Source organism: Magnolia sinica, chromosome 19, assembly GCF_029962835.1.
Source record: "Magnolia sinica isolate HGM2019 chromosome 19, MsV1, whole genome shotgun sequence".
Taxonomy (NCBI): domain Eukaryota; kingdom Viridiplantae; phylum Streptophyta; class Magnoliopsida; order Magnoliales; family Magnoliaceae; genus Magnolia; species Magnolia sinica.
Window position 1 is genome coordinate 8,719,019 of NC_080591.1, and position 16,950 is coordinate 8,735,968.

General features: G+C 38.7%; 1 non-coding gene across 1 annotated transcript; it reads right to left on the reverse strand.

Moving 5' to 3' along the window:
- Positions 1–7,926: 7,926 nt before the first annotated feature.
- LOC131235790 (small nucleolar RNA R71) lies at positions 7,927–8,033 on the reverse strand. Its single transcript, XR_009166311.1, has one exon. It is a non-coding gene; the product is annotated as a small nucleolar RNA R71 (small nucleolar RNA).
- Between the last annotated feature and the right edge of the window lie 8,917 nt (positions 8,034–16,950).

A 16,950-nucleotide genomic window follows, 5' to 3' on the forward strand; every position in this document is an offset into this window, starting at 1 on the left:
CAGATATTTGGCGTGTGAATTCTTCAATTTCGATCCCCTAAAATCCGTCCTTTACCTTGGTGATTTGTGAGCATTAAATTCGTGCTTTTAGCACCATTTTTCAGTCCAAGCTCTTAAATTCACTTTACAATAAAAACATGATTAAAATAGGACGTTAAACATTATCATGTAGGATAAAATCAAGTAATAACTGGGGTCTAATATGCAATATTTGACCCTCAACAGGCCAAAGTAAGAAAGAGGCATCTTTTAATTGGGAAAGGAAAAGGAAAACCATTAAAAAAAGGCAGAGTGGGAGGATGATACACATACATCAAAAATTATTTAAAAACTGCATATGCAACATTCAAGTAATCCAAATTGAACTATCAATGAGTCTTTGTTAAGATGCATCATGAACTTCCTTTTTGTTGTCTTATTCAATGGTTAAAAATGAATAATATACATCGTCATATTTCAACAAATAAGTGTCGACTAATCAGAGGTTAGAATGGTTCAACCAATTTGAATTTAGGAGCATGACTAACAACATTGGATTTGACAATTTAGACAGTTTAATTTCAGTCGGCATATGCTCCTTTTACAACTTTTAAGTGCATGCATGCATATCAAGCATCATTCATTGCTAGAGTATCTAATAACTAACAAGAGGAAAATGTATGCATGGTAACAACAGCCCATGTGAAGCCCATTGGCTTTGTTTTTCCAAGCCAAGAGTAGGTGAAAAAAAAGAAGAAAAGAAATAGAAGAAGAGAACTCTTTATACACATGAGCAAAATTTTTTACTAGCTTAGTCTTAAAGATTTCTTAAATTATTACTCTCAATTTTCACAAACACACTTATTTCTTAGATATAGAAATATTTTTTCTGCTTTGAAAAGCATGATGGTTGATACACAATCATGGAAAAGTCACACACTTCATACGAAAAACTTAAATGAAACCATTCAAAAATTCATCATCATTTTCAACATATAAGCGTTATTCCTACTAATTCAGGTCTACCACATGTATCCTTTTCCACCATTCAACTTTATCAAGGGAAACAACTTAAAATTGTTATACATAACATAATAAACTATCAGCCAAAATATTATGCTAGTCTAATTGTCCAGATAACCTGTGGGTGTATGTTTATGGACACTTAAGCTAAAATACCCTATGGTTTGAATTTACCAGACATCATCTATCTAATAATAAGAAGCTAGGATTTCTCAAAAAATATGATTTCAAATCATGACTCATTTATAACAAGCTTTTCAATTTGGATAATTAAATTGAGTGGTACAATGCCACTCGTACAAGTTTACTGCATGAATTGCTGTAATTCAATGTAAAAGCGCAATCATTATAATTTTACAACATTAATTTAAACATATAATAAAATAATCAAATGCAGATGTGATAAGAGACATGTATAAGAATTTCTAACTATTACAATTTTATATTATATTGAGGTGAAAATCTCTTATATAAAAATGGAGTAGTCAATGTATTTTCCCTGTTAATTTGACATTTCAATTATGTTAAAGCATTATTAATAAGATTTTACCATGCTCATCTAAATCTAATTTCTTAACAAGTGTTGTAATTTATAATCATTATACTTTTACAATATATTATTATTGATATAATTCACAATCCAAACAGGTTGAGTGCCAATATCTCTCCTTTTACAATTTCCCCTCCACATATGATCCACGTCGACGTCTCTTGCAAACTACTTTCTCACTCCACGTGCATTGCACTTGTCGAATCCACCAACATGAAGAAACATACAAACAACAAAGGAACAAAATTAGGTGGGAGTTTTTGTGCCATAATTTTGTGAAAGTGGGGGCCATGGTTGGAAGATCCTGACTGTCCATCTGATGGGTCTCACCATAGAATGGACATGTGCCAAGAATTTCCCAAATGGGACTATTCTAACCCATATCAATGACCCAAAACTAAACGGGGCAACATTTGTCTATTCTTATTACAATACACATAAGGAACGATTCTAAGAAGATTATTTAAAAAAAAAAAACTCACCCAGTGGTTCTAGAACAACAATTTTTGAAATAGAATGAACCGCGTGACGAATTTCAGCTCAATCCAAAGGACGGAAGCTTAATCTTCCCAACACTCAACACTTAGCTCTATAAAATTCCATACGCTTGACTATACCAAACTAGACAGAACAAAATGTCGTGGTGTGGCCCACCCACTAATGGGTCAAGATAAGCATGCCGGGGCGATGAAATTTTAAAGCTCGAAGGAGGTTCGATACCTCATTAGTCTAGTCTATATCACTATCAATTTGTCAAGCATTTTTGGTAAGCTGACATGAAATCTTTCTAAGATATAGGGTGGACCACTTAACAATTGCGTCTGTCGGCATGTGATCGCCATGTGCTAAGATCCCATTTCACTTGCCTAACTTCCCGGAATTGGGGTGCACACTATATTGCAATATCATTTGGCAATGGCATCCATTTTTTCATGATGTGTTTGGATGCACTATCCAATTGAATTGCAATTATTGACCTAATAATGCAAAAACTTCCAAATTTTAATTTCCTTCTCTAGCATTGTACCAAGGGAACAGCTCCAAATTGTATGTTTTGTTGTTAGATTGCAATTCTCATTCTTAAATACATTAATTCCAATAATGGCAATGACCACTTTATGGAATGTCACTTTTTTTAAAGTCCAATTTGGGACTGTTTGGACGTCCATATTTTCTTATGATTCCAGCTAACCCAGTGGGAAGTTTGGTGTGACTGGGAGCGTTGGACACTTCCTAAAGTAACCCAAAGATTTATTTCCGTACAAGCAACGGAAGATCAAGACCCACTTCTCTTGTGCATGGGCATTGTGTGTTTTTGGTTTATGGACACGTTAGACTACTATGCACAGTATATATGGGTTTTCAATTCTAAGAAGTGGGGCCCATCATCCTTGAATGTACCAGTGAATGAGAACCACTTGTTGCGCAGCACGCCAACAACCCAGTGAACCGAGATCCAATCTCCGGTCTTACCCATAAACGATAAACAGAAAAAATATAATTTACAAGTAGAATCAAAACATATCAAATAAACCACAAGACAAGATATACGTGGAAAAACCCCAAACAAGGGTAAAAAACCACGGGTGCAAACTTCCACTATGAAGGAAACGAGATTACAAGCAATATACTAATATTTTCCCTTTGATGTATAGAGAAAACCCTTTTCTCACACTTTAGAATAACTCCCATTCATACCCTAGAATAACTCTAGGACCTCTATTTATAGTTTAGGTAACTCCCTTTCGCACCCTTACGAAACCGACTCAAATTTTCGCAGTCTTTATAAAATCCCAAAAACGAATTTACGTAACCTTGACTGGTCGAGCAGACTGCTCGACTGGTCGAGCACCTCGAACCCAGAAAACTATAGCTTGCTAGACTTTGAGTCGAGCCAGCCCTCGACTGGTCGAGTGGGCCACTCGACCAGTCGAGCAAGGTACTCTACTAGTCGTGTAGCCCTATCAAGATGTGACTTCACATCTCAATAATCTCCCACTTGGAGACATATCACTATAAACCTTCGTCTTCTACATCTAGAGTTCACCACTTCCTCGTCTTCAAGAGCTGAATAGAACTTCAGCTTCTCCCGTGTGACCACCTTGTTAGCATATCCGCAGGATTCTCACTTGTATGAATCTTCTCCAGAGCAATTAATCTATCTTCCAGTAATGAACGTATGAAGTGATATTTGATGTCAATATGCTTGGTCCTTGAATGAAACGCTGAATTCTTAGCCAAGTGTATTGCATTCTGACTGTCACTGTACAGCTTGCAATCTACTTGCTTCTTACCTAACTCTTTTATGAAACCTTGCATCCATACCATCTCCTTGCACGCTTCCGTAGCTACAATATATTCTGCTTCCGTTGTACTGATAGATATTATCTTTTGTAACTGAGAAACCTAACTGACTGCAGCACTACCCAGAGTAAAGACATAACCTGTAGTGCTTCTTCTGATGTCGATATCTCCTGCCAAATATGAATCTACTTAGCCTTGTAGCTTGATTTTTGATCCACCATAACACAACCCTATATCCACAGTACCTACCAGGTATCTGAGGATCCACTTCACGGCTTCCCAATGTTCCTTTCCAGGATTGTTCATGAACTTGCTAATAACTCCCACTACTTGAGCAATGTCTAGCCTCGTGCTCACCATAGTATACACGAGACTCCCAATAGTTGACGCGTATGAGACTTTAGGCATGTAGTCCCATTCGTCATGCGTCTTTGCACCTTTCTCCTTAGAAGCTTGAAGTGGTTGGCTAATGGAATGTTGACCGGTATTGAGGGTCAAATATTGCATATTAGACCCCAGTTATTGCTTAAATTTACGAACATGATATCGTTTAATGACCCTCTTTAATCATGTTTGTGATACAGAGTGTATTTACGAGCATGGACTGAAAAGGAAGCTTAAAGCATGGATTTAACGCTCTGATGACACTAAAGGCAAGGGACGGACTCCAGGGGACCAAGATCGACGGAATTACAAGCCAGAGATCCGCGAAAATCGAGAAACTGAAGCTCAAGCGGCCTGAAAGTCAGCCAGAATGTAAGATTACAAGGTTCTCACCATTCGTTCAGCTCAAAACTTCATACATGGCCAAGGGCCCACAAATTAACCGTACATGTCGAATTTCAACCCTCAGATCCCCCCGGAAGTGGGCCAATGGATAGATCAGCCCATTGATCATTGATTTTGGGCCCACCTGAGATCTGGATGTTCTTCAAACTGGAGCTCGACAGCTTAAATGAGATGAGAAAATGGATGGACGGATCAGATCTCTTACAAGTAGCACATTGGACACCCACCTGAGTTGGGTGTGCATAGTGCATAAGTGCACTAGCCGTGCACGGCAACGAAGAGCGTCTCTTGACCGAGACTCCTTCCAAAAAATGGAAATCCCATTTTTTTCTTCCAGCATCCGCACAGGGACTTGCGGACGGATCTTTGTGGGCCACCACCGTTCATTAACGGTCAGATTTGAACCATCCATGAGACTCACACTTCCCCTCTCACTCACGCCTAGGTGGCGTAATTTCAAAATATAGCAGATGTCGCATCTCAACCATTTAAACGCAAGATGGATGGCTGGGTTACAATTTAATGGGCCACACCTAACTCGATCCAAAATCATCCATCTCTGAACGATTTTTTCTCGTGAATCGAATGGACTGAATGGATCTATCTGTTGAAGCCAATCACGGACCCCACCATCATCATAGCGTAACTGTTTTACGCAGGCCTTGTTTTCGCGTTCGCTGCTGACCAGTTTTGGGGCTATTATATGCCCATGGTGATGATCGGACGGCCGATTTGGACCGTCCATCGGGTAGGCCACTCAAAAACGTCCCAAGGGACGTTATTCTTTTGGACAGAATCACAGGAACATGGGCGTTGGGAGGATCCGTTCTTTGCTGGGTAAGGAGAGCTGCGTAAAACTCCGCTGATCGGCTTCTCAACGCACTCCAACAGCAGTAACGTGAGGCTCCTTCCAGCCGACTTCTCCAGAGCCCTTCACATGTATAAAATACAGGAGAAAAGAGAGATGAGGAATTGAATTTGGTAGGGATCGAATCTGGGAGGGCTGGACGTGAGCAGAGAGAGAGAATATAGTTATTTGGTTTTTCTTTTTCTTTTCTTCTTCTTCTTTTGTTTATTTTGGATTTAGCTTAATCATGGTCGGCTAAACCTCTTAGCTAGGGCTAAGAGGTGAAGCCTGTAGCGTGATGGGAAGAACTCTGTGCTGATGCTTTTTATTTACATGGAATTGAACTTGATATTTGTCTGATTATGAGAATGTTTTTTAGTTTTTAATGGTCTGTTGTGACTAAAATTACAATGGGTCTGTGATAGCTTTGAGCATGTTCCTTCCTTTTTATGTTTATGATGTCAGGAAGTCCTTTTGTCCACCATCATCCCCTAGGCATGGTCGGATGACGGTACCTTTCCTAACCTTCATACATTAATTGATTGGTTGGTAATTAGTTTAATTCTGTTGTTTACTGTCTCCTGGGCATAGTTTGGTGATGAAATCCATTCTAATTCATATACCTTTCATCTTTTTAAAACTATATTAAAGGAAGTTCACTTAATTTTCATGGTTAGACCTTTTAACCGGATGAAGATGGACTCTGAGTTCAATTGAGTTTTTGATGCAGGAATAAGATCTCCCTGATCTCTACAAGTGGATCCTCTGAATCCCTAGTTTTCTTTCCCTGAATTCTATAATTTTAGTTTCCTATTTCACCATTATTTCCTCTAATTATAATCGATTTAGATTTTATCTTAGTCTAGTTCTAGTTCTAATTAGTTTCAGATTACGTACAGGTATCAGTCCCTTGGGATTCAACCTCGGTCTCACCGAGTTTATTACTACATCACAACCCTATACTTGGGGAGTGAACAAGTTTTTAGCGCCGTTACCGAGGAACTGACGGTTGCAATTCTCTGAAATTAATTAGGTTTAGAATTAGTTTAAGATTAGGATTTTACTAACTTTAGTTTTAGATTTTTATTTCTATTCTAGAACTAACTTGTTTTCCTGTTTTATAGGATCCTGACATAAACTTCTAAATTGGTAATCCCTTTCTAATTCCTCTACGTTTTCTATTTTTAGAATTAGTGTGTGAGTTTTAGAAATTTTCTAATTCTAGTATTTTTCTATTTTTAGGAAATAGTTTATTTTTAGAAATTTCCTCTTTTGTTTTTAGAAACTAGGTTAGTTATTTCCCTTTTTAGAAATTTTTTCTAATTGTAGAAACTAATTCATCTTTCTTTTATTTTATTTTTAGAAACTTTCTAATTTTAGGTTTAGATTTTCTATTTTAAAAACTTTCTAATTCTGGAACTTTCCTTTTTAGAAACTAACTTTCTATTTTTATTTCTAGTAACTTTCTAATTTTAACTCTTTTAGAATCTAACTTTGTTTCCTAATTTATTTTTAGAAATTTTCTACTTGTAGAATTTTTGTTTAGAAACTAACTTTCCTATTGTGTAGGCTTTTAAGATAGAAATTTCTAATTCGGTAAGCTTTCTCTCTACTTTCTATTTTTCAGTTCTCTTTTAGTAATTTATTTTCTAGTTTAGGAGTTTCTTCTTTTAGAAACTAGTTTACTTCTATCTTTCTTTTTAAGGATTTTCTAATTCTAGACATTCTCTTCATAAACTGACTTGTTTGTTTTCTTTTGCAGGTTTTTAACTTAGGGACTCTAATTTGGTAACTTCTTTCCAACCCTCTCTTTCTTTCTAGATTTTCTTTTCCTTAGGATTAGGTTTCGAATTTGATTGAGGGCTGCGAGTGTTTCATGCCCAAGTGGGCCCGTGACAACACTCGACGTCTCTTGATTGAAGGAGGATTGGTTGAGGGGTTAACTATCCATCGCAGGACTAAACACCACTAAAAATCCCCAGAGTTAATTGAAGTGATGGCTGAAAACCAACCTCTTCTACCCCAACCTAGGGTGGAGGACATTCAAGATGAGAATGAGGTGCATCAAGCACCCCCGCCATGTACTTTACGAGATTATTTACAACTAGCGGGGGTGAGTACGCCCTCATGCATAATTTTTCTTGAAAATACAGGACATATGGACATCTAGCTAGGGGTTATCCAACTACTTCCTAAGTTCCATGGGCTTGAATCTGAAGAACCATATCTACATTTGAAAGAGTTTAATAAGATCATAGCCACTTTATATTTTCAAAATGTGCCTGAGGACACAGTCAGGCTGAAACTCTTTCCTTTTTCCTTAAAGGAGAAGGCTAAGACGTGGTTACATTTACTGCGTCCTAGATCCATTGGCACATGGAATGACATGCAGAGGGAATTCATAAAGAAAATTTTCCCACATCATAAAACGATTACCCTCAGAAAAGCAATCATGAACTTTGCCCAAAAGGAAGATGAAACATTCTTCCAATGTTGGGAAAGGTTCAAGGATTTGGTCAGTTCGTGCCCACAACACGACTTTGAAACGTGGCGCATTACAAATTTTTTCTATGATGGACTGACATCTTCCATAAGCCAAATGGTCGAGAAAATGTGCAATGGAGAATTCATTAATAAAAATGTTGATGAGGTATGGGATTACCTCGATAGTCTTGCTGAAAAAACACAATCATGGGACTATTACCCAAAATCGAACACCACGTCTAGGCCGACTCAATTTAAGGAGAAAGGTGGATTGTATCTCTTGAAAGAAGAGGATGATCTCAAGTATAAAGTGACTACGCTTATAAGAAAAGTTAAGGCCATGGAAGGAAAGAAGGATAAGGTTAATGAAAATGTTTGCGGCATCTGTGATTGCAACCTTCATACAACTGAAAATTGTCCTACGATACCCGCCTTTCGAGAAGTGTTGGCCTTTTGAGAAGTGTTGAATGAACAATCCAGTGCCGTAAATAATTATCAAAGACCTTTCAATGGACCGACCTTTAATACGTACAATCCTGGTTAGAAAAATCATCCAAACTTTAGTTGGAGAAATGGACAAACTGCTACCCCTCAAAGTTTCTTCAATCAAAATCCAAATCAAGGGAAACCTCAAGAAGAATCGGTTTAAAATTCCATGTAAGAGCTGACCCAGGCAATGCGAGACTTTATGCAAAAGATGGATTCACGTATGACGGTTATAAAAAAAGGGGTGCTTCCCAGACAACCGCTCCCCAATCCTAAACCGCAATACGAGATAAGTGATCCCAGCTCTTCAAATCAAATGGGGTACTCTAAATCCATCACCACTCTTAGGAGTGGGAAAATCATTAATAAAACCCTTCCGGTTAGGCCCAAAAAGCCTCAAGAACCAAAAGACGAAAATAATGATGGATCTAGTGAGGCCCACAAAAATTAGAACCGGAACTTCTAGAAAAGCCAGTTGCTCCATTTCCCCAATGGTTGGTCGCACCAAAACCTCTCTCTAACTCTCAGAATATCCTAGAGGTGTTGAAACAAGTGAAAGTCAACATTCCTCTACTTGATGTCGTAAAACAGATACCTTCATATGTCAAATTCCTGAAAGACTTATGCACGATCAAACGATGGCAGAGTATTCAAAAGAAGATCTTCTTGACCGAGAAAGTGAGTGTCATCCTAAAGCAAGACGTGCCACAGAAATTCAAAGATCCCGGTAGCCCAACCATATCATGTGTAATCGGGGACCATCGAATTGATCATGCACTTCTTGACTTAGGAGCGAGCGTCAATCTGATTTCCTACTCGGTATACAAACATTTAGGTTTGGGTGAATTAAAACTCACCCTAACCACACTATAACTTGATGATCGCTCTGTTCGTGTACCAAGAGGGATAATTGAGGATGTGTTGGTCCAAGTTGATAGATTTTACTACCCTGTAGATTTTATCATCCTGAACATCGAACTCATCAATAATATGAGCACTCAGATTCCCGTCATTCTTGGTTGCCCATTCCTTGCCATTTCAAACACAATTATCAATTGCAGGAATGGTGTCATGACTATGTCCTTTGGGAATATGACATTGGAGTCAAACATCTTTTTCAATAACAGCAGAAACTTAGAGGATGACGACAATTTCCATGACATTAACATATTGACTTATTAGTGGAAGATACGACACCTCTGACCTTATCCTCTGACCTTCTAGAGACGTGCCTAGCCCAATCCCATGATTTTGATGATGACATGATTAGGGAGACGTGTGCCTTTCTTGATACTGCACTGGTACTTGAAGTTAACCGGTGGAGGCCACAATTTGAAGAGTTGCCCCAAACTAATGTAGTGCCTCTACCGTCTAACCTCAATCCACCGAAGCTTGACCTAAAACCTTTGCCCTCTGATTTAAAATATGTCTATTTAGGTCAAGATAAGACATATCCGGTGGTGATCTCTGCCCACCTGGAGAAAGAACAGGAGAGTATGCTCATATGTACTCTCAGTGAGCATAAGGGAGCCCTTGGATGGACGATAGCGGACCTCAAGGGAATCGACCCCTCGATTTGTACTCACCGCATTTATCTTGTGGATAATGCGAAGACCGTTCGGCAATCACAACGTAGACTAAATCCAAACATGAGGGAAATGGTTAAGGCCAAGGTTCTTAAACTATTAGATGTGGGTATCATATACCCCATATCCGATAGTCAATGAGTGAGTCCAACTCAGGTGGTTCTTAAGAAGTCCAGGATCACCATCATAGCCAATGCCAATAATGAACTCATGCCAACTAGAGTTACTACTGGTTGGAGAATGTGCATTGACTACAAGAAGCTGAATACCATCAGGAGGAATGACCACTTTCCTTTGCCCTTCATTGATCAAATCTTGAAAAGGTTAGCTGGTCATTCCTATTACTGTTTCCTTGACGGGTATTCAGGCTATAATCAGATTGAAATCGCCCCTGAGGACCAGGAAAAGACCACATTTACATGTCCCTACGGCACCTTTGCCTACAGAAGGATGTCATTCGGATTATGTAATGCCCCTGCCACCTTTCAACGATGTATGATGAGTATCTTTTCTGACATGGTGGGGAAATATCTAGAGGTCTTCATGGACGATTTCTCTGTTTTCGGTTTATCTTTCAACAAGTGCTTACAAAGTCTTAAATGTGTGCTGAAAAGATGTGAAAAGAAGAACTTGGTACTTAATTGGGAGAAGTGTCATTTCATGGTTCATAAGGAAATTGTCCTTGGACATATTATCTCGTCCAAAGGAATCGAGGTGGATAAGGCAAAAATTGATCTTATCTCTAACCTACCCCCACCCAAGAACATATAGGACGTGCGATCATTCTTAAGACACGCTTGGTTTTACAAAAGATTCATAAAGGACTTTAGTTTCATCTCTCGTCCTTTATGTAATCTACTTCAAAAGGATGTACCATACGAGTGGACTGAGCCATGTCAGGAAGCTTTCACTAAGCTTAAGGGCATGTTAACTAGTGCACCCATCATACAACCACCCGACTGGAGCCTTCCTTTTGAGCTTATGTGCGACGCTTTTGATTATGCTCTTGAAGCGGTTCTAGGTCAAAGAAAATATAAGAGGCCTTACGTCATTTATTATGTGAGTAGGACTCTAAATCCTGCCCAAGTGAACTACTCAACTACAGAAAAGGAACTCATAGCCGTAGTGTTCGCTTTGGACAAATTTAGGTCCTACCTGATCGGATCCAAGATCATTATCTACACAGATCATGCGGCACTCAAGTATCTTCTTTCTAAGAATGATTCTAAGCCCCGCCTGATAAGATGGATCCTTCTACTCCAAGAATTTGATTTGAAAATTAAAGATAAAAAGGGAGTAGAAAACGTAGTGGCCGATCACCTTTCTCGCCTTAATACCTCCTATTCCCTTGAAGCAACCCATATCAATGATATGTTCCCTGATGAACAGCTATTCAGAGTCTCCCATTCACCTTGGTTTGCTAATGTTGCTAATTATCTTGCCATAGGTTCCATACCGACACATTGGACTGCACAAGATAAAAAGAAATTCTTTACCAAGGTACGCAAATTCTTTTGGGACAATCCATATTTGTTTAAATATTGCTCAGACCAAATCCTGCGGAGATGTGTGCCAGATGATGAACATCAGAGTGTCATTTCCTTTTGTCAATCACAGGCCTGTGGTGGTCACTTTTCTGCCAAAAAGACCGCAACCAAGATTTTACAGTGTAGCTTTTACTGGCCCACTATGTTCAGGGACACTCATGAGTTTTGCAAAGCTTGTGAGCGTTGTCAGAAATTGAGAGCGTTGTCCCATCGAAATATGATGCCCTTGAATCTCATTCTTATTATCGAGGCATTTGATTGCTGGGGCATTAATTTCATGGGACCATTTCCCCAATCTTTTGGAAATCTATATATTTTGCTTGCTGTAGACTATGTCACTAAATTGGTTGAAGCGATTCCATGTCGGAATAATGACCATCGCACGGTCATTAAATTCCTAAAAGAGAGCATCCTTTCCCGATTCGGAACGCCTCGAGCTATCATTAGTGATGGGGGCTCACACTTTTGTAATAAGCCATTCGAGAGTTTAATGAAAAAATACGATATCTCCCATAAGGTGAGCACCCCATATCACCCACAGACAAGTGGGCAAGTTGAGATTTCCAATAGGGAGATCAAACACATTTTGGAGAAAACGGTTAACCCTGACCGTAAGGATTAGTCAATCCAATTGACTGACGCCTTATGGGCTTACCGTACTGCGTTTAAAACCCCTATTGGAATGTCTCCCTTTAGACTTATCTATAGGAAGGCTTGTCACTTGCCTGTAGAGTTGGAACATAAAGTGTACTGGGCGATCAAAAATTTGAATTTCAATCTGGATAACGCTGACTCGCTAAGAAAACTTCAGTTGAATGAAGTCGAAGAAATTCGGAACGATGCATACGAGAACTCGAGAATTTACAAGGACAGAATGAAGGCGTTTCATGACCAACGTATTCTACGAAAATTATTCACACCTGGTTAGAAAGTCCTTTTGTATAATTCTCGATTACATCTCTTTCCAAGTAAGCTTCGATCTCGTTGGACTGGTCCTTACATTGTGGTCTCTGTGTATCCTCATGGGGCCGTTGAGATAAGAGATCCCCACATTGGCAAGGAGTTTAAAGTAAATGGACATTGCTTAAAGCCATTTGTCGAGAAATTTGATTCAAAAGACATGTCCATACCTCTGACTGATCCTGTTTACCAGGATTGATCTCCTAGTCTGATGGATGTATAGGTAGGTTTCCTGTTTTCATAGGACTATGCTGTTCTAGGTTACTTTGCTTTTTTACATTGTTTTATGATAGTTTACTTTTGTTGGTTTCTCTCTTGTGCTAACCCGCTCTTACATAGTTATCTTTGGAAAGCCTCTTGATTCTTTCGTCCAGGTACTATCTTTCCATCACTCTTCTTATATTTTCGTTGTCCCATGTGCGTTGCATGCTTATTTCTTTTACATTGAGGACAATGTAGATTTTAGGTTGGGGGTGGGAGATTAGGTTTCCTAATCAGTGTTTTCTTGGTCTTGAGCAAAAATTGTGAAATTTTTTTTAAAAATTCTTGTGAAGTTGATGTGAATTTGACATCCATCTGTGACTTAGAATTTCAAGATACGTGATGTTGGTAATTTATGACTCTTGGATTCAGTTGTCTGTTAGATTTAACATTTAAGTTTAAATTATTAATCTATGATTAGAAATTTTAAACATTGATTGAGTCATAATTTCACAAGACACATATCACTTGCACATTAAGATTTCAGTTCGATATGGAATGTGTAACTTAGTAATCACTAAGCTTGAAAGGATTGAGCAGATAGTCTTCACCGTAGGTTTGCTCCCTACAGGTGAAGGTTTGATTCCTCAAGGTTGACATTTATAAGAAAAAAAAAATTGGGCAACTGGTTTTTACCATAGGTTTGCTCCCTATAAGTAAGGACTTGATTCCCCTCCCCATCGATGGAAAATCAAAACCTGGAAGAATGAAAAGAAAAACTGTAAGGAAGTTTGGTTGTCTTGAATACCCTTTTTTATTATCAATATTATTAGGAATTTGACGACTGGATCTTTTAATGATGATAAGTCGAGATTACACTATACACTCATGAAACTTAATGTTTAGAATTATTCTAATTGATGGATTAATACCTTGAACTTGATATTGACATTTACCGTGTGCTTGAATATAAGAGAAAGTTATGCCTAACATTCATGAACATTAGAATTCTAGTATTTGGATAGTTTTTCAAAAATCATCTGTAGCCACTATACTCAAGACCATGCGAATTGTAGACATTTTCACTACTGGTGAAAATATTTCAGTGAAATCGATACTTGCCTTTTGTTGAAACCCTTTCACAACCAATCTAACCTTATACCGTCTCAAACCATCATGCTCCTCCTTTAGTCTGTAAACCCACTTGTTATGAAGAGCTTTCTTACCTTTAGGTAGAGTGACTAGCTCCCATGTGCGATTTGACTCAAGAGAGTCCATCTCATCATTTATGTCTTGCTCCTACTTAACCCATGTATCTGACTGTAATGCCTCTTTAAAACACTCTGATTCACCATTATCTGTTAGCAGTAGATAATGTAAGGAGGGTGAGTATCGAACCATGGGTCTCCTCTCCCGAGTAGACCCCCTCACAACTGGTGTTTGTGACTTTGCCTCATAATGCTCCTGTGCATGACTATCCTGTGGCGTTGTAACACTCGTGTCCGGTAACTCTTCCAACTCTACGAATTCTTTCTCCTCGACCTTATTTTCCTGCTCACTGTCCTTATGCATTACTTTTTTTTTATTGAAGACTACATCTTTGCTTCTGATGATTTTTCTGTTTTCTATATCCCAAAACCTATAACTAAAATCATGCTGCCCGTAGCCTATAAACGTGCACCTCGTGGACTTCACATCCAGCTTGTTTCTGTGCTCTGCATCAATGTGAACATATGAAGTGTAACCAAACACTCTGAGATGTACAAGGTTCACTTCTTTCTCAGTCCATGTTTCTTCTGGTAGCCCACCATCTAATGGTGTTGAGGGACTTCTATTAATGAAATATGTGACAGTATTCACAGCATCTGCCCAAAACATTTTGCGCAACCCTGCATGTAGCATCATACTCCTGGCGCGCTCAAGGATGATCCTATAATGCGCTCAGCCACACCGTTCTACTATGGTGTCCCTAGAATCCTTTTCTAATGTTTGATTCCATTTGGTGCACAATACTCCTCAAACCTTTTTATCACAATACTCTCCCCCATTATCTGATTTGAGACATTTTACTGTCTTACCTGTCTCGTTTTCTACCATAATTTTCCACATATTAAATACATCAAATACATCAAATTTATGCTTTAAGAAATAAACTCATAGTTTTCTACTAGCATCATCAATAAAAGAAACAAAATAATGTGAGCCACCAAGAGATAATACCTGTGCTGGTCCCCACACATCAGTGTGTATAAGCTCCAACAGATACATCTTTTGAGCGCGTCCTGTCTTCTTGAAACTTATCATCTTCTGCTTGCCACACACGCAATTCTCGTAGAATTCCAAGTCAATAGACTTAAGCCCTGGTAGCTTCCCTTTTGACAATAACACTTTCATCCATTTTTCACTCATATGTCCCAACCTCTGATGCCATAACTGCCCATTCATTCCAGTTGATGCGACTGCGAGTGAACTATACAATTATGAAGTCATGTACAAAGTACCTTCCTTCTTGCCTCAAGATATCACCAAGGCACCTTTTGTGATCTTTTAGGAATCACTAGTGAAGGTTGTCACATATTCAGCATCAGCCAACTGCCCCACTGAGATCAAATTCCATCTCAAACTCGGTACATGTCTGACATCCTTCAATTTCAATGTTGTTCCGTCTTTCTGATTTATATGAACATCTCTCTTTCCAACAATACTGCACGGCTCATCATCACCCAATTAGACTCTCCCGAATCACCTGATACATAATCACGCAAAACTTCTTCACATGAAGTGGCATGAAACGAAACACCTGAGTCCACAACCCAAGACTCATTCCTCCCATCAAGAGACAAGATCAATGCCTTTGTATCACTCTTCTCAGATAGATTCACCGAATCCTTCCCGCCTTGAGAGCTTCCCTCTTATTTTTTAAGCGCCCTGCAATCACATTTCATGTGCCCCTTCTTCCCGCAATGCCAACACCTATCTTTATCTTTCGGTCCTATGGACTTCTTCCTCGACTTAGAACGTCTGTGTTTATTGCCTCCTTTGTTCAGCGATCTTCCTCTTCCTTCAACGTTTAGACCATTTCCTGAATCCCCTGAAACTCCTGATGCCTTTCTTCTAGATTCTTCACTGAGAATTAGACCAGTCACATTATCAAATTTTAGCTTTGTCGATCCTGAAGAATTGCTCACAGCAATCACCAAACCATCCCAACTATCTAAAAAATTGGACAAGATCAATAACACCCTGACCTCATCCTAAAAAAACAATGGCAACGGATTCCAACTGGCTCGTGATTGTATTGAACTCGTTTAGATGTTCAGCCACGCTCCCACCATCTGAAATCTTCATGTTGAATAGCTGTTTCATGAGATAAACTTCGTTGGATGCTAAAGGTTTCTCATACATTGTAGCTAGGGCTTCCATTAATTCTTTTGTATTTTTACATTGGATATATTGAAGGCGACGCTCTTAGACAAAGAGAGTCGGATCGTTCCTAAAGCCTTTTGATCTAATAAAACTCATTCATCATCTGTCATCTTCTCTGGTTTCTTCTCTTTTTTTTCTAGAAGAATGTAGAGATCCTTTTGATACAGATAATCTTCCATCTGCATCTTCCAGAAGGCAAAGTTTGAACTATTAAACTTCTCAATTCTAGTCTTCCATTCTTTCATCATCGCTCCCAATTGAACTAAGCCAATAACTCTAATACCAATTGTTGCGTAGCATGCCAACAACGTAGTGAACCGAGATCTAATCTTCAGTTTCACCTACAAACGATAAACAGAAAAGATATAATCTAGAAGTAGAATTAAAGAATACCAAACAAACCACAAGACAAGATATATGTGAAAAAATTCCAAACAATGGTAAAAAACCTTGAGTGCAAACTTCCACTATGAAAGAAACGAGATTACAAGTAATATACTAACCTTTTCCCTTTGATGTATAGAGAAAATCTTTTGCCCACACTTTAGAACAACTCTCATTCATACCCTAGAATAACCCTAGGACCCCTATTTATAGTTTAGGTAACTTCTCTTTCACACCCTTGCGAAACCAACTCAAATTTCCACAGTCCGTATCAAATCTGCAAAACGAATCTGCGTAACCTCGACTGGTCAAGTGAACCCTCGACTAGTCGAGCAAACCCTCGACTAGTCGAGTACCTCGGACCCAGAAAACCATAGCTTGCTG